Genomic DNA, 18558 nt, shown 5'->3' on the forward strand with positions numbered 1-18558 from the left:
TTTCTTCCAAGTCTTGGCTACGTTAAATGCTCCTGCAGTGCAGGATTGCCAGCCTATGTCTCTTTCATTCTGGTCTGCTCAGGTGATAGGCACATGGAAGAACCTACCAGATCACATGGTAGCTCAATTTTTACTTTTAAACGCACCTCCATTATGTTTCACTGCTGACTGTTACCAGTTCACATCCCCGCAGTCTAGAGGGTACACAGTTGCCTAAAACCCCTTCAGCATTTATTCTTTGTGGACCTTTTCCTGATGGTCAGTCGACTGGTGTGAGTTGAAACCTTTTTGTAGATTAGATTTGCATGAGTCTAATAATTCCTGAGGTTGAGCTTCTATCCATTTTCCTTTTTTTTAATCAAGAGACTAAGTCTAACTTACCTCATCTTACTACCTTCTTGAAAATTTTGCCTTTTTGGAACGTTTTTGGCCATTCCTCACCTCAGGACATTTTTTGAGGGCAGGTGTCCTTACAGCTCTGAGGCCATGTGAAAGTTAAGTGACCATTAACTGTGGGTTTAAAGCCGCTCTTGCGGGAAACGGCCACAAAGCGGCAGCATTTCTACATTTCCAACTGGGTTTTTGGGCAACAGAGCCTTCCTGGAAATCGTGTTAGTAGGCTGCAAATTAGAGTGGAATGGGCCAGGACACCCCCCCCCCCCCCCCGCCCCAAGAGCTTATATCTCCTTACCTCTTGTTTGTTTTTTAAATTTAATTTTTATTTAGTATCAGAGCAAATTTGATAAAAATGTTGTTTGTTCTAGGTGTACATAATCAGGTTCATTATATCTATGTATCTATCTATTCATCTTTGGTTCCTTTCCCGTGTAGGTTATTACAGAGTGATGAGCTCAATTTTTAAATTTAAACGCACCGCCATTCTCATCTCACTACTGGCTGTTACCAGTTTACGTCCCACCAGCACTTAGAGTGTAAACAGTTCTCTAAAACCCTTTCGGCATTCATGTTTTGTAGACTATTTTGCTGATGATCATTCTGACGGTGGTAAGGTGAACGTTTTTGTAGATTGGATTTGCATGGCTTAATTAGTTCCTGAAAGGGAGCATTATTCCATGCATTTTTTTAAACAAAAAGAAAAAGAAAGACAAAATGTGCATAAGATATGCCACTTGATATTGTCTTTTTGAAATGTTGAGGTCTTTTGAATTTTGTGGTCGACCCCAGGAATTTCTTTAGGCCCAGTGTCCTTTAGAGTCCTGCACATATTTTGAATATTAAGTGACCATTAGCTTAGCGCTTTGTTTAAAGCTGCTGTTGTGTGAAACAGCCACAAGGCGGCAGCATTTCTCCTTTACCAAATCTGGTTACCACGGCAACAGAGCCTTAATGGAAGTCGTGTTCTAGGTTGTAAATTAGAATGGAATGTGCCGGGAAAAAGCCCCTGAAGTTTATGTCTCATTACTTCTTGTTCGTTGTTTTAATTGTTTTAATCGGGGTAGTGATTAGAATAGTTTGTCCTAGGTGTGCACAGTCTGGTTCATTTGTATATCATATATATCTATTCATGATAGATATCCTTTTCCCAGTAAAGGATTACAGAGTGTTCTGTAGACCTCCCTTGCTATGTGCTCGGGCTTTTTGATATATGTACTTATTCTGTATTTGTATAGGTATGGTAAACCTAATCTTTGTTTCCATTGCCACCACCTTTCCTTTTAGATACGCAAAGTTTTCAAGTCTGTGTGTGTCTTTCTCTGTGGAAATATGTCCATTTTTGGCCGTTGTTAGGTAACACCTGCAAGTGATATCATAGGATATAGGTCTTTTGCTTTCCAACTTACCTCATGTTCTGTGATTATCTCTAGGCTCATCTATGGTACCTCAAGGAGCAGTGTTTCATTGTTTCCCATGGCTCATATTCCATTGTGTACATGGACCACTTCCTCTTTGTGCATTTTTCTGTTCGTGAACATTTTGGTTTCTTCCAAGTCTTGGCTACGTTAAATGCTCCTGCAGTGCAGGATTGCCAGCCTATGTCTCTCTCATTCTGGTCTGCTCAGGTGATAGGCCCATGGAAGAACCTACCAGATCACATGGTAGCTCAATTTTTACTTTTAAACGCACCTCCATTATGTTTCACTGCTGACTGTTACCAGTTTACATCCCCCCAGTCTAGAGGGTACACAGTTGCCTAAAACCCCTTCAGCATTTATTCTTTGTGGACCTTTTCCTGATGGTCAGTCGACTGGTGTGAGTTGAAACCTTTTTGTAGATTAGATTTGCATGAGTCTAATAATTCCTAAGGTTGAGCTTCTATCCATTTTCCTTTTTTTTAATCAAGAGACTAAGTCTAACTTACCTCATCTTACTACCTTCTTGAAAATTTTGCCTTTTTGGAACGTTTTTGGCCATTCCTCACCTCAGGACATTTTTTGAGGGCAGGTGTCCTTACAGCTCTGAGGCCATGTGAAAGTTAAGTGACCATTAACTGTGGGTTTAAAGCCGCTCTTGCGGGAAACGGCCACAAAGCGGCAGCATTTCTACATTTCCAACTGGGTTTTTGGGCAACAGAGCCTTCCTGGAAATCGTGTTAGTAGGCTGCAAATTAGAGTGGAATGGGCCAGGACACCCCCCCCCCCCCGCCCCAAGAGCTTATATCTCCTTACCTCTTGTTTGTTTTTTAAATTTAATTTTTATTTAGTATCAGAGCAAATTTGATAAAAATGTTGTTTGTTCTAGGTGTACATAATCTGGTTCATTATATCTATGTATCTATCTATTCATCTTTGGCTCCTTTCCCGTGTAGGTTATTACAGAGTGATGAGCTCAATTTTTAAATTTAAACGCACCACCATTCTCATCTCACTACTGGCTGTTACCAGTTTACGTCCCACCAGCACTTAGAGTGTAAACAGTTCTCTAAAACCCTTTCAGCATTCATGTTTTGTAGACTATTTTGCTGATGATCATTCTGACGGTGGTAAGGTGAACGTTTTTGTAGATTGGATTTGCATGGCTTAATTAGTTCCTGAAATGGAGCATTATTCCATGCATTTTTTTAAACAAAAAGAAAAAGAAAGACAAAATGTGCATAAGATATGCCACTTGATATTGTCTTTTTGAAATGTTGAGGTCTTTTGAATTTTGTGGTCGACTTAGGACCCCAGGAATTTCTTTAGGCCCAGTGTCCTTTAGAGTCCGGCACGTATTTTGAATATTAAGTGACCATTAGCTTAGCGCTTTGTTTAAAGCTGCTGTTGTGTGAAACAGCCACAAGGCGGCAGCATTTCTCCTTTACCAAATCTGGTTACCACGGCAACAGAGCCTTAATGGAAGTCGTGTTCTAGGTTGTAAATTAGAATGGAATGTGCTACGAAAAATTCCTTTATGTCTCATTATTTCTTGTTCATATTTTTAAGTATTTTTTATCACAGCAAATTTGATGACAATGTTTTGTTTGTTCTAGGTGTGCAAGATGTGGTTCTTTCACACATCTACATATATCTATTCTTCGGATCCTTTTCCCACGTAGGTTATGACACAATGTTGAGTAGTCTTCTCTTGGTATTCTGTAGGTCTTTGGTGATTATATATTTACCATGTGTTTGTATATCTCTGTTAACCCCAATATCGTAATGTATCCAGTCCTCACACCTTTCCGTTTGGGGCAACCATAAGTTTGTTTAATGAATCTGTGATTGCCTTTCTCTGTGGAAATATCTTCATTGGTATCAATTTTTAGGTAACACCCATAAGTGATATGATAGGATATGTGTCTTTCGCTTTCTGACTTACTACAAGTTGCGTGATTACCTCTAGACTCCTCTATGGTCCTGCAAACGGCATTGTTTCATTTTTTTTCCTTGGCTAATGTTCCATCTGTACATGGACCAGTTCTTTCTCCACTCATCTCTTGATGGACGTTTTTCTTGGCTCTTGTTATACTTCTACAGTGCAGATTTACCTGCCTGTGTCTCTCCAGTTCTGTCTTCTTAGGATATAGTCCGACGAGCGGGCGTGCTGGATCATATAGGAGCTCAAGATTTACCTTTTAAAGGCACCTCCATTCTGTTCCCATTAGTGGCTCTTACCAGGTTACGTCCCACTTCAAATTGAGGGTATGCATTTCTCCACAACCTCTTCAGCATTGATCGTTTGTAGTTTCTTTGCTGATGGTTATTCTGAGTGGTGTGAGCTGATACCTCTGTGTGGTTGTATTTGCATGTGTCTCATAATCCTTTGAAATTGAGCTTTCAGGCATGTCCTTTTATTTTTCAAACTGTTATTACAGCTTACTTCTTCAAATGGTTTTCTTGAAAAGTGTGCCACATTTTAAACTATTTTGGCCTCTATCTACCTCAAGACATTATGAGGGCAGGTTTCCTTTACAGCCTTGCAGTACCTGTTCATATGAAGTGACCATTACCACAGGTTTTAAAGCTGCTTTTGTAGGTTCGGCCAGAGGGCGGCAGCATTTCATAATTCTATGAAATATAAGTAAACACACAATATATATATTTTTTATTTTAAATTTCCATTGCTACTTTATTAAAGTACAATTATAATTCAAGTTCTTTGTAACAAGTGAAATTTAAAAAGATTAAAGGAAAGGATAATATTTTACCACTTGCCATCCTTTCCCATTCCCTTAAATGACCAGCATAATATGTAGATTTCTCATTTGATCCAGGTGTTCTATACAAATGGAACATCATGTTTCTCACTGTAGAAAAACAGATTTAGGTCTCTCAGTTTTTATAGGCTACAAAAGAGTCCATAGAACAGAATTACCAAGTATTTCAGACTTAGATTTTTGAGGGACACTTATTTCATTTATTTGTTGTTCTGCTAATTTGTTTTAACCCAAGAAAAGTATTTTTTAAAATACAAAAAAACCAAAATTAAGTTAGGGGTAAGGATTAGGGTTTAGGGTACGGGTTAGGGTACAGGTAAGGATTAGGGTACAGGTTAGGGTATGGTTATGTGTTAGGGTATGGGTTAGGGTTAGGATATGGGTTAGTATTAGGGTACAGGTTAGTGTTAGGTTATAGTGTTAGGTTACGGGTGAGGGTTAGGTTTAGGGTTAGTGTATGGGTTAGTGTTAGGGTATAGGTTAGGCTACAGGTTAGGGTTAGGATACAAGTTAGGAATAGCATACAGGTTAGGGTTAGGGTACTGGTTAGGGTTAGGGTACAGGTTAGAGTACGGTTACAGGTTAGGGTATGGGTTAGGCTTAGGGTACGGGTTAGGGTTAGTTTATGGGTTAGAGTACAGGTTAGGGTATGGGTTAGGGTATGAGTTAGGGATTTATTAAACCTCTCCCACTCTCCAGATATCACTTAGCATGTAAAGGAATATTATTTGGGGTCCAGCCATGGAGAAGACTTTAGACACTAGGATAAGACAAAGAACACACACATTTTAAATAAATCACTTTACGATTTTGTTTTTAACCTGTACATTAAAACACTAGTGCTTAGGAAATCTAATGGAGGCAGAAGCAGTAAAGGGTAGTTTTTGGGAATAACATCACAGATTTTCTGTAGAATACACAGATTTTGACTGGTTAGAAAGTCAAGGAGGAATGATTTTGTGCTGAAGATATAAACCCTCTTCTAAATTGAGCTGTTATTGGAAGTTAGAAATTTTTTGTTGCTGTTGTATTGCTTTGTGTTTTCATGATTATTCTGCTTGCATCTCCCTTGTTGTTAAACCTGTGATTTGGGGAAGAGTGCCATTACTGGAAATGAGTTTACAAAATTATTCTCAAAATCAGAAGGAAATGGTTCTCAACTAAATATTAAGAAATAATCTCTATACTGGTGTACTAACAGAATTATGATTCAGGGATAATAATTCTGTAAAACGTAACTAAACACACAACATATAATTTTTTCTTTTAAATTTCCATTGTTACTCTTTTAAAGTACAATTATAATTCAAGTTCTTTGTAACAAGAGAAATTTAAAAAGAGTAAAGGAAAAGATAATATTTTACCACTTGCCATCCTTTCCCACTCCCTGAAACGACCAGCATAATGTGTAGCTTTCTTATTTTATCCAGATGTTCCTTACATCTGGAACATCATGTTCTCACTGTTAGGAAAGCATATTTAGCTCTCACACTTTTTATAGGCTACATAACAGTCCATAGAACATAAGTACCAAGTATTTCAGACTTAGGCTTTTGTGGGACACTCAGGTTACTTTGTTTTATTTTGTTCTGCTAATTTGTTTTAAACCCAGAAAAATATTTTTTAAAATACAATAAAAAAAATTTAAGTGTAAGGTTTAGGGTATGGGTTAGGGTTAGGGTATGGGTTAGGGTTAGGGTTAGGGTATGGGTTAGATTTATGGTTAGGGTATGCTTTAGAGTACAGGTTAGTGTACAGCTACGGTTTAGGGTAAGGGTTAGGGTACGGTCTAGGGTTAGCGTACGGGTTATGGTTAGGGTATGGGTCAGGCGTGTGGTTAGGGTACGGATTATGGTTAGGTTACGGGATAGGGTTAGAGTATGGGTTAGGTTGAGGGTTAGGGCACAGGTGAGGGTTGGGTAAGCGTTGGGTAAGGGTTAGGGTTATGGTTAGGGTATGCTTTAGGGTTAGGGTATTTATTAAAACTCTCCCACTCTCTAGATATCATTTAGCACGTAAAGGAATATTATTTGCAGTCCAACCATGGAAGAGACTTTACATACTAGGATAAGACAAAGAATACACACATTTTAAATAAATCACATTACGATTTTGTTTTTAACCTGTACATTAAAACACTACTTCTTAGGAAATCTATTGGAGGCAGAAGCAGTAAAGGGTAGTTTTATGGGAATAACATCACAAATTTTCCGTAGAATACACAGATTTTGACTGGTTAGAAAGTCAAGGAGGAATGCTTTTGTTCCTAATATATAAATCCTGTTGTAAATTGAGCTGTCATTGGAAGTTAGAAATTTTTTATTGCTGTTGTATTGCTTTGTGTTTTCATGATTATTCTGTTTGCATCTCCCTTGTTAAACCTGTGATTTGGGGAAGAGTGCCGTTTCTGAAAATGAGTTTACAGAATTATTCTCAAAAACAGAAGGAAATGGTTCTGACCTTAATATTAAGGAATAACCTGTATACTGGCATCCTAACAATTATGATTCAGGGATAAAATTCTATGAACTGTAATTAAACACACAATATATATTTTTTTGTTTTAAATTTCCATTCTTTTTTTAAAGTACAATTATAATTCAAGTACTTTGTAACAAGTGAAATTTAAAAAGATTAAAGGAAAAGATAATTTTTTATCACTTGCCATCCTTTCCCACTCCCTGAAACGACCAGCATAATGTGCAGTTTTCTCATTTTATCCAGGTGTTTCTTACATCTGGAACATCATGTTTCTCACTGTAGAAAAACAGATACAGCTCTCACACATTTTACAGGCTACATAACAGTCCATAGAACAGAAGTACCAAGTATTTCAGACTTAGGTTTTTGTGGGACACTCAGGTAACTTTCTGTTTTATTTTGTTGTTCTGCTAATTTGTTTTAACCCCAGAAAAATATTTTTTTAAATACAAAAAAAAAAAAATTAAGTTCGGGTTAAGGATTAGGGTTAACGGTACAGGTTAGGGTAAGGGTTAGGGTTAGAATTAGGGTACGGTTCAGGGTACAGGCTAGGGTATGGCTACGGGTTAGGTTACGGGTTAGAGTTAGGGTAGGGTTTAGGGTTAGCATACGGGTTAGGTTTAGGGTACGGGTTAGGGTTAGGTTTAGGGTATGGGTTCAGGTTAGGGTACATTTTAGGATATGGCTATGGGTTAGGGTACGGGTTAGGCTTATGGTAAGTGTTAGAGTGTTAGGTTTAGGGTTAGGGTAGGTTTAGGGTACAGGTTAGGGTACGGCCACGGGTTAGGGTATAGGTTAGTGTACGGGTTAGGGTAAGGGTTAGGCTTAGGGTATGTGTTAGGTTTAGGGTACGCTTTAGGGGTAGGGTATTTATTTAACCTCTTCCACTCTACAGATACCACTTAGCAAGTAAAGGAATATTATTTGGGGTCCAGCCATGGAGAAGACTTTACACACTAGGAAAAGACAAAGAACACACACATTGTAAGAAAATCACATAAGGATTTTGTTTCTAACCTGTACATTAAAACACTAGTACTTAGGAAATCTCATGGAGGAAAAAGAAGAAAAGGGTAGTTTTATGGGAATAACATCACAGATTTTCTGTAGAATACACTGATTTTTTTTTTTTTCGGTATGTGGACCTCTCACAGTTGTGACCTCTCCCGTTGCGGAGCACAGGCTCCGAACGCGCAGGCTCAGCGGCCATGGCTCACGGGCCCAGCCGCTCCGCGGCACGTGAGATCCTCCCGGACCGGGGCACGAACCCGTGTCCCATGCATAGGCAGGCGGACTGTCAACCACTGCGCCACTAGGGAAACCCAATACATAGATTTTGATTGGTGAGAAAGTAAACGAGGAATGCTTTTATTCTGAATATATAAATCCTCTTGTAAACTGAACTGTTTTTGGAAGATAGAAATTTTTTGTTGCTTTTGTATTGCTTTGTGTTTTCATGATTATTCTGCTTGCATCTTCCTTGTTAAACCTGTGATTTGGGGAAGAGTGCCATTACTGGAAATGAGTTTACAGAATTATTCTCAAAAACAGAAGGAAATGGTTCTCATCTTAATATTAAGGAATAATCTCTATACTGGTGTACTAACAGAATTATGATTCAGGGATAATAATTCTATAAAATGTAACTAAACACACAATATATATTTTTTCTTTTAAATTTCGATTGTTACTTTTTAAAAGTACAATTATAATTCAAGTTGTTTTTAAGAAGAGAAATTTAAAAAGATTAAAGGAAAAGGTAACATTTTACCACTTGCCATCCTTTCCCACTCCCTGAAACGACCAGCATAATGTGTAGCTTTATTTTATCCAGGTGTTCCTTACATCTGGAACATCATGTTTCTCACTGCATAAAAACAGATTTAGCTCTCACACGTTTTATAGGCTACATAACAGTCCATAGAAGAGAAGTACCAAGTATTACAGACTTAGTTTTTGAGAGGCACTCAGGTTACTTTCCGTTTTATTTTGTTGTTGTGCTAATTGTTTTTAACACCAGAAAAATATTTTGTAAAATACAAAAAAATTAATTTAGGGGTAAGAATTAGGGTTAGGGTACGCCTACGGGTTAAGGTTAAATAATGGGTTAGTGTACGGGTTAGGGTCAGGGTGTGGTTTAGGGTTAGGTTCTGGGTTAGGGGTAGGTTTAGGGTACAGGTTAGGTTTAGGTTTAGGGTATGGGTTAGGGTTAGGGTACGCTTTCGTGTTAGGGTATTTATTAAACTTCTCCCACTGTCCAGATATCACTTAGCACGTAAAGGAATATTATTTGGGGTCCAGCCATGGAGAAGAATTTAGACACTAGGATAAAACAAAGAACACACACATTTTAAATAAATCACATTAGGATTTTGTTTTTAACCTGTACATTAAAACACTACTGCTTAGGAAATCCAATTGAGGCAGAAACAGTAAAGGGTAGTTTCATTGGAATAGCATCACAGATTTTCTGTAGAATACACAGATTTTGACTCATAGAAAGTCAAGGAGAAACACATTTGTTCTGAAGATAAAAATCCTCTTGTAAATTTAGCTGTTTTTGGAAGGTAGAAATTTTTTGTTGCTGTTGTATTGCTTTGTGTTTTCATGATTATTCTGCTTGCATCTCCCTTGTTAAACCTGTGATTTGGGGAAGAGTGCCATTTCTGAAAATGAGATTAGAGGATTATTCTCAAAAACAGAAGGAAATGGTTCTCGCCTAAATAGTAAGAAATAATCTCTGTACTGGTGTACTAACAGAATTATGATTCAGGGATAATAATTTTATGAAATGTAACTAAACACACAATATATACTTTTTTCTTTTAAATTTCCATTGTTACTTTTTTAAAGTACAATTATAATTCAAGTACATTGTAACAAGGGAAATTTAAAAAGATTAAAGAAAAGATAATATTTTACCACTTGCCATCCTTTCACACTCCCAGAAACAACGAGCACAGTGTGTAGCTTTCTCATTTTATCCAGGTGTTCCCTACATGTGGAACACCATGTTTCTCACTGTACAAAAATAGATTTAGCTTTCACACTTTTTATAGGCTACATAACAGTCCATAGAACAGAACTATCAAGTATTTCAGACTTAGCTTTTTGAGGGACATTCAGGTTACTTTCTGTTTTATTTTGTTGTTCTTGTAATTTGTTGTAACCACAGAAAAATATTTTTTAAATAAAAAAAAATTCAGTTAGGGGTAAGGATTAGGGTTTAGGGTACGGGTATGGGTTAGGGTACAGGTTAGGATTAGGGTACAGGTTAAGGTTAGGCTTAGGGATAGCATTAGGATTAGGGTATGGGTTAGGGTATGGCTACAGGTTAGGATTAGGGTACAGGTTAAGATTAGGGTACAGGTTATGGTTTAGGGTTAGGTTATGGGTTAGGGTTAGAGTACGGCTTAGGTTTAGGGTACGCTTTAGGGTTAGGGTATTTATTAAACCTCTCCCACTCTCCAGATATCACTTAGCATGTAAAGGAATATTATCGGGGTTTAGCCATGGAGAAAACTTTAGACGCTAGGATAAAACAAAGAACACACACATTATAAATAAATCACATTATGGTTTTGTTTTTAACCTGTACATTAAAACGCTACTGCTTAGGAAATCTAATGGAGGCACAAACAGTAAAGGGCAGTTTTGTGATTTTAACATCACAGAGTTTCTGTAGAATACACAGATTTTGACTGGTTAGAAAGTCAAGGAGGAATGCTATTGTTTTGAAGATATAAATTCTTTTGTAAACTGAGCTGTTTTTGGAAGGTAGAAATTTTTTGTTGCTGTTGTATTGCTTTGTGTTTTCATGATTATTCTGCTTGCATCTCCCCTGTTAAACCTTTGATTTGGGGAAGAGTGCCATTTCTGAAAATGAGATTAGAGGATTATTCTCAAAAACAGAAGGAAATGGTTCTCAACTAAATTTTAAGAAATAATGCTTTTACTGGTGTACTAACAGAATTATGATTTAGGAATAATAATTCTATGAAATGTAATTAAACACTATATATTTTCTTTTAAATATTCATTGTTACTTTTTTAAAGTACAATTATAGTTCAAGTTTTTTGTAACAAGAGAAATTTTAAAAAATTAAAGGAAAAGATAATATTTTACCACTTACCATCCTTTCCCACTCCCTGAAACGACCAGCATAATGTGTAGCTTTCTTTTTTTATCCAGGTGTTCCTTACATCTGGAACATCATGTTTCTCACTGTAGAAAAACAGATTTAGCTCTCACACTTTTTATAGGCTACATAACAGTCCATAGAAGAGAAGTACCAAGTATTTCAGACTTAGCTTTTTGAAGGACACTCAAGTTACTTTCTTTGTTATTTTGTTGTTCTGCTAATTTGTTTTAATGCCAGAAAAATATTTTTTCAAATATTAAAAAAAAATTAAGGGTAAGGATTAGGGCTTAGAGTACGGGTTAGGGTATGGGTTAGTGTAGGGTTTGCGTACAGTTTAGGGTTAGGGTACGGGTTGGTATGGGTTAGGGTTAGTGTTAGGCTATGCCTTAGTGTACAGGTGAGGGTAGGGCTACGGGTTAGGGTTAGGATACAGGGTATGACGTATTAGTTAGGGAATGAGTTAGGGCATGGGTTAGGGTTACGATTAGGTTATGGTTTAGGGTACACGTTAGGGTACAGCTACAGGTTAGTGTTAGGGTATGGGTTAGGGTACAGGTTAGTGTATGGTTTAGGGTTAAGGTACAGTTTAGGGTATGGCTACAGGTATGTGTTAAGAGTTAGGTTCCAGGTTAGGGTTGGAGTCTGGGTTAGGGTTAGGGTACAGGTTAGGGTTAGGTTATGGGTTAGCGTTAGCTTACAGTTTAAGATTAGGGTACATGTTACGTTAGGGTTAGGGTGCGGGTTAGGATACAGGTTAAGGTACGGATACTGGTTAGGGTTGGGGTATAGGTTAGGATACGGGTTAGGGTTAGTGTAAGGGTTAGGGTAAGTGTTAGGATTAGGGTTAGGGTATGCTTTAGGGTTAGGGTATTTATTAAACCTCTTCCAGTCTCCAGATATCACTTAGCATGTAAAGGAATATTATTTGGGGTCCAGCCATGGAGAAGACTTTAGACACTAAGATAAGACAACACACACATTATAAATAAATCATATTAGGATTTTGTTTTTAACCTGTACATTAAAACACTACTGTTTAGGAAATCTAATGGAGGCAGAAGCAGTACAGGGTACTTTTGTGGGAATAACATCACAGATTTTCTGTAGAATACACAGATTTTGACTGGTTAGAAAGTCAAGGAGGAATGCTTTTGTTCTGAATACATAAAACCTCTTCTAAATTGAGCTGTTATTGGAAGTAAGACATTTTTTTGTTGCTGTTGTATTGCTTTGTGCTTTCATGATTAGTCTGCTTGCGTCTCCCTTGTTAAACCTTTGATTGGGGGAAAAGTGCCATTACTGGAAATGATTTTAGAGAATTATTCTCAAAAACAGAAGGAATTGGTTCTCAACTAAATATTAAGAAATAGTTCTTATACTGGTGTACTAACAGAATTATGATTCAGGGATAATAATTCTATGAACTGTAATTAAACACACAATATATTTTTTTTCTGTTAAATTTCCATTGTTACTTTTTTAAAGTGCAATTATAGTTCAAGTTCTTTGTAACAAGAGAAATTTAAAAAGATTAAAGGAAAAGATATTTTACTACTTGCCATCCTTTCCCACTCCCTGAAACAACCAGCATAATGTGTAGCTTTCTTATTTTATCCAGGTGTTCCTTACATCTGGAACATCATGTTTCTCACTGTAGAAAAACAGACTTAGCTCTCAAACTTTTTATAGACTACATAACAATCCATAGAACAGAAGTACCAAGTATTTCAGACTTAGATTTTTGAGGGACACTCAGGTTACTTTGTTTTATTTTGTTGTTCTTCTAATTTGTTTTAACCCCAGAAAAATATTTTTTAAAATCCAAAAAAAAAAAGAAAATTAAGTTAGGCGTAAGGATTACGGTTTCAATTTAAAAAACAAATATAAGTAAGAAAACATCAGCTTTTGGGGGTTTATCCAGGCACATTCCACCCTCATGTATTATCAAGGAACACCACTGGCAGGAAGGTCTGTTTCCCAAGTTACCAGAGTGGGGAAAGCAGAAATGCTGCCGCCCTCTCGCCATTACCTGCAACAGCAGCTTTAAAACCTGTACTAATGGTCACTTTATATGCACAAGTACTGGAGGGCTGTAAATGAAACCTGCCCTCAAATTGTCTTGAGGGAGGTAATGGCCAAAATACTTCCAAATGTGGCACATGTTTCAAGAAAACAATTTAAAGAGGTAAGCTGTACTCACAGTTTGAAGGAAAAAAGGACATGACTGAAAGCTCAATTTCAAGGGATTATGAGATGCATGCAAATCCAGCCACAAAGAGGTATCAGCTCACACCATTCAGAATAACCTTCAGCGAAAATCTACAAACAATAAATGCTGAAGGGGTTGTGGAGAAGAGCATACCCTCAACTTTAAGTGGGACTCAACCTGGTAAGAGCCACTAATGAGAACAGAATGGAGGTGTCTTTACAAGGTAAACACTGAGCTACGATATGATCCAGGAGGCCCACTCCTGGGCCTATAACCTAAGAAGACAGAATTGGAAAGACACAGGCAGGCAAATCTGCACTGCAGCAGTATTACAATAACCAAGACATGGAAGCAACCAAAAAGTCCATCAACAGATGAGTGCACAAAGAAGAACTGGTACATGTACAGATGGAATATTAGCCAAGGAAAAAAATAGCACAATGCCATTTGCAGCACCGTACATGAGTCTAGAGGTAATCACGCAACTTGTACTAAGTCAAAAGAGAAAGACACATATCCTATGATATCACTTATAGGTGTTACCTAAAAATTGATACCAATGGAGATATTTTCACAGAGAAAGACAATCACAGATTCATTAAACAAACTTATGGTTCACCAATGGAAAGGTATGAGGATTATATACATTAGGATATTGGGTTTAACAGAGATATACAAACACAGGTGAAATATATAATCACCAAAGACCTACGGAATACCAAGAGAAGACTACTCAACATTATGTCATAACCTACACGGGAAAAGGATCCAAAAAAGGATAGATATATGTATATGTGTAAAAGGACCACATCTTGCACACCTACAACAAGCAAAACATTGTAATCCAAGTTGCTGTGATAAAAAATAAAAATTAAACTAAAAAAACAAGTAGTGAGACATAAACTTAAGGGGCTTTTTCCTGGCATATTCCATTCTAATTTACAACCTAGAACACGACTTCCATTGAGGCTCTGTTGCCCTCGTAACCATATTTGGTAAAGAAGAAGTGTTGCCACCTTGTGGGTGTTTCTCAAAACAGCAGCTTTAAAAACTGCACTAATGGTCACTTGATAATCAAAATAATTCCAGCCCTGTAAATGACACCTGCCCTCAAAACAAATCCTTGGGTCGTAAATCGAATAAAATACTCAAAAGACATGCAAATTTTAAAAGGACAGTTTCAACAGGCATATTTTTCGCACCTTTTGTCTCCTGTCTCCTTTTTTTTTGTTAAAAAAAAGGTTATGGGGCTTCACTGGTGGCACACTGGTTGAGAGTCTGCCTGCCGAGGCAGGGCACACAGGTTCTTGCCCCGGTACAGGAGGATCCCACATGCCATGGAACGGATGGGCCTGTGAGCCTTGGCCGCTGAACCTGCGCGTCCTGAGCCTGTGTCCCGCATACTGGAAAAAAAAAAAAAAAAGGCATGGAAAAATGCTCAACATTAGGAATTAATAAAGCCATGCAAATCCAGTCTACAAAAACGTTCACCTCACAGCCGTCAGAATGATCATCAGCAAAAATCTCTACAAAGAATAAATGCTGAAGGGGTTCTAGAGAACTGCGTACCCTCTAGCTGCTGGTGGGATGCAACCTGGTAACAGCCAGTAGTGAGAACAGAACGGAGGTGCGTTTAAAGGTAAAAATTGAGCTACCATGTGATCTGGTGGGCCCCTCGGTAGGCCTATGTCCTGAGTAGACCAGAGTCAAAAAGACACAGGCTGGCCATCTTGCACTCTAGCAACATGTACCATAGCCAAGACTTGGAAGAAACCAAAATGTCCATCAACAGAAAAATGCACCAAGAAGAAGTGGTCGATGTACACAATGGAATATCAGCCATGGAAAAGTATGAAACAGTGCTGTTGGCAGCACCATACAAGGATCTAGACATAATCAGCCAACTCGAAGTAAGAAAGAAACCAAAAGACAGACATCCTATGACATCACTTATACGTGTTACCTAAAAATTGATACCCATGAAATTATTGCCAAGAGAAGGACACGCATGGATTCAGGAAACAAAATTATGTTTAACCAAATGGAAAGGTGTAAGGAATGTATGAATTAGGATATGAGGGTTAACTGACATGTACTAATACATATGAAATATATAATCACAAAATACCTATGGAATACCAAGAGAGGTCTACTCAACACTGTAATAACCTACACGGGAAAGGATCCAAAGATGAATAGATTGATACATAGATATACTGAACCAGATTCTGTACACCTAGAACAAACACAATATTTTTATCAAATTTACTGTGATAATGAATAAAAATTACATTTAAAAAACAAACAAAGTAAGGAGATATAAGCTCTTGGGGGTTTGCCCTGGCACATTCCATTCTAATTTGCAGCCTTCTAATATGATTTCTAGGAAGGCTCTGTTGCCCAAAAACCCAGAGTTGGAAATGTAGAAATGCTGCCGCCTTGTGGCTGTTTCCCACAAGAGCAGCTTTAAACCCACAGCTAAGGCTCACTTAACATTCACAAGAACTCAGGGCTGCAAAGGACACCTGCCCTCAAGAAATGTCCTGAGCTAGGGAATGGCCAAAAAATTCAAAACAGGCAAATATTTCAAGGATGAAGAGGTAAGAAGAAGTATGAAGAGGTAAGTTTTACTCTTTTTCAAAAGAAAGGAAAATGGATAAAAGCTCAACATCAGGAATTATTACACTCATGCAAATCTAATCTACAAAAAGGTTTCAACTCACACAAGTCAACTACCATCAGCAAAAAGTCTACAAACAATACATGCTGAAGGGATTTTAGAGAACTGTATACTCTCTAGCTGCTGGAGAGATGTAAAGTGGTAACAGCCAATAATGAGAACAGAAAGGAGCTGCATTTAAAAGTAAAAACTGGAGCATCCCTGGTGGCGCAGTGGTTGACAGTATAACTGCCGATGCAGGAACACGGGTTCGTGCCCCGGTACGGGAAGATCACACATGCTGCGGAACGGCTGGGCCTGTGAGCCATGGCTGCTGAGCCTGAGCTTCTGGAGCCTGTACTCCACAACGGGAGAGGCCGCAACAGTGAGAGGCCTGCGTACCGCAAAAAAAAAACCCACCATAAACAAAAACAACTGAGCCACCATTCCATCCAGCATGCCCAAAGCTGAGCCTCTCACCTGAGAAGACCAGAATCGAGAAGACACAGGCTGCAACAGCTGCACTGCAGCCATTTTCACAATAGCCAAGACACGGAAGCAACCAAAATGTCCATCAACAGATGAATGGATAAAGAAGTGGTCCATGTACACAATGGAATATTAGCCATGGAAAACAATGAAACACTGCTCTTTGAGGCACCATAGATGAGCCTAGGGATAATCACAGAACATGAGGTAAGTCGGAAAGCAAAAGACATATATCCTATGATACCTCTTATAGATGTTACCTAACAAGTGACAAAAATGAATATATTTACACAGAGAAAGACACTCACAGACTTAGAAAACAAACTATGCTTATCTAAAATGAAAGGTGGGGGAAATGGATAAATTAACATCATGGTTACCATATGTGTACAAATACATATTATATACATATATCAAAAAGACCGACCATATAGCAAGGGAGGTATACAGAACACTCTTCAATAATTTACATGGGAAGAGGATCTGTATGTGTGTGTGTGTGTGTGTATATATATATATAAAATGTACAAACGAACCTGACTGTGTACACCTAGGACAAACAATATTGTAATCATTACCCCGATTAAAAAAATTAAAACAACGAACAAGAAGTAATGTGACATAGACTTATGGGGGTTTTTCCTGGCACATTCCATTCTAATTTACAACCTGGGAACATGACTTCCAGAAAGGCTCTGCTGCCCTAGTAACCAGATTTGGGAATGGAGAATCGCTGCCGCCTTGTGGCCGTTTCCCACAACAGCAGCTTTAAAACCAGTGCTAATGGTCACTAAATATTCACACTCATTGCAGGCCTGTAAATGACAACTGCCCTCAAAAAAAATCCTGGGGTCGAAAATCGACCACAAAATTCCAAAGAGGTCAACCTTCCAAGGAGACAATTTCAAGAGGTTTATTGTACTCACAGTTTTTTTTTCTGTTCTTGTTTAACAGAAATAAAAAATGCCTGGAAAAATGCTGAACATTAGGAATTATTAAAGACATGCAAATGCAAATTACAAAAACCTGTCATCTCACACCAGTCATAATGGCCATCAGCAAAATTTCTGCAAACAAAAAATGCTGAAGGGGTTGTGCAGAAATGCATACCCTCGGTTCTAAGTGGGACGTGGTAAGAGCCAGTAATGAAAACACAATGGAGGTGCCTTGAAAAGGTAAACATTGAGCTGCCATGCAATCAAGCATACCCAGTGCTGGGCCTGTCGCCTGAGAGGATGAGAATCAAAAGGACACAGGCTGGCAATCCTGCACTCCAGCAATATTTACCACAGCCAGCACTTGGAAGCTACGAAAATGTCCATCAACAGAGAAATGCACAAGGAAGTGGTTCATGTACAGAATGGAATATTACTCCACTAAAAAATATAAATTCAATTAAAAAAATAAACATAAGTAGGGAGACATCAGCTTTTGGGGGTTCATCTAGGTACATTCCACTCTAATTTATAACCAAGGAACAACACTGGCAGGAAGGTCTGTTTCCATCGTTACCAGAGTGGGGAAAGCAGAAATGCTGCCGCCCTCTGGCCATTACCTGCAACAGCAGCTTTAAAAACCTGTGCTAATCGTCACTTCATATGCACAAGTACTGGAGGGCTGTATATGAAACCTGCCCTCAACATGTCTTGAGGGAGGTAATGGCCAAAATATTTGAAAATATGGCACATACTTCAAGAAAACAGTTTGGAGAGGTAAGCTCTACTCGCAGCTTGAAAAAAAAGGACATGCCTGAAAGCTCAATTTCAAGGGATTATGAGACGCAGGCAAATCCAACCACAAAGAGGTATCAGCTCACACAAGGCAGAATAAACATTAGCAAAAATACAAACAACAAGAAAACAAACATTAGCAAAAATACAAACAACAAGAGGTAAGTTTTACTCTTTTTCAAAAGAAAGGAAAATGGATAAAAGCTCAACATCAAGAATTATTACACTCATGCAAATCTAATCTACAAAAAGGT

The 18558-nt window shown here is 38.0% G+C and overlaps 1 long non-coding RNA gene across 6 annotated transcripts in view; it reads right to left on the minus strand.

The window, feature by feature from the left end:
• The window catches only part of LOC137226700 (uncharacterized), a 123357-nt gene that overhangs the window by 33671 nt on the left and 71128 nt on the right, over nucleotides 1-18558 (minus strand). The window contains exon 7 of one of the 6 annotated variants that reach the window (XR_010944476.1): nucleotides 12776-12868. The exons of 4 other annotated variants lie outside the window; for them this stretch is intronic. This is a non-coding gene — a long non-coding RNA (uncharacterized lncRNA). Of the gene's footprint in view, nucleotides 1-12775; nucleotides 12869-18558 lie in introns of those variants that run through there. One more of the 6 variants, XR_010944480.1, reaches the window with a different exon arrangement.

Source organism: Pseudorca crassidens, chromosome 6 (assembly GCF_039906515.1).
Source record: "Pseudorca crassidens isolate mPseCra1 chromosome 6, mPseCra1.hap1, whole genome shotgun sequence".
NCBI lineage: Eukaryota > Metazoa > Chordata > Mammalia > Artiodactyla > Delphinidae > Pseudorca > Pseudorca crassidens.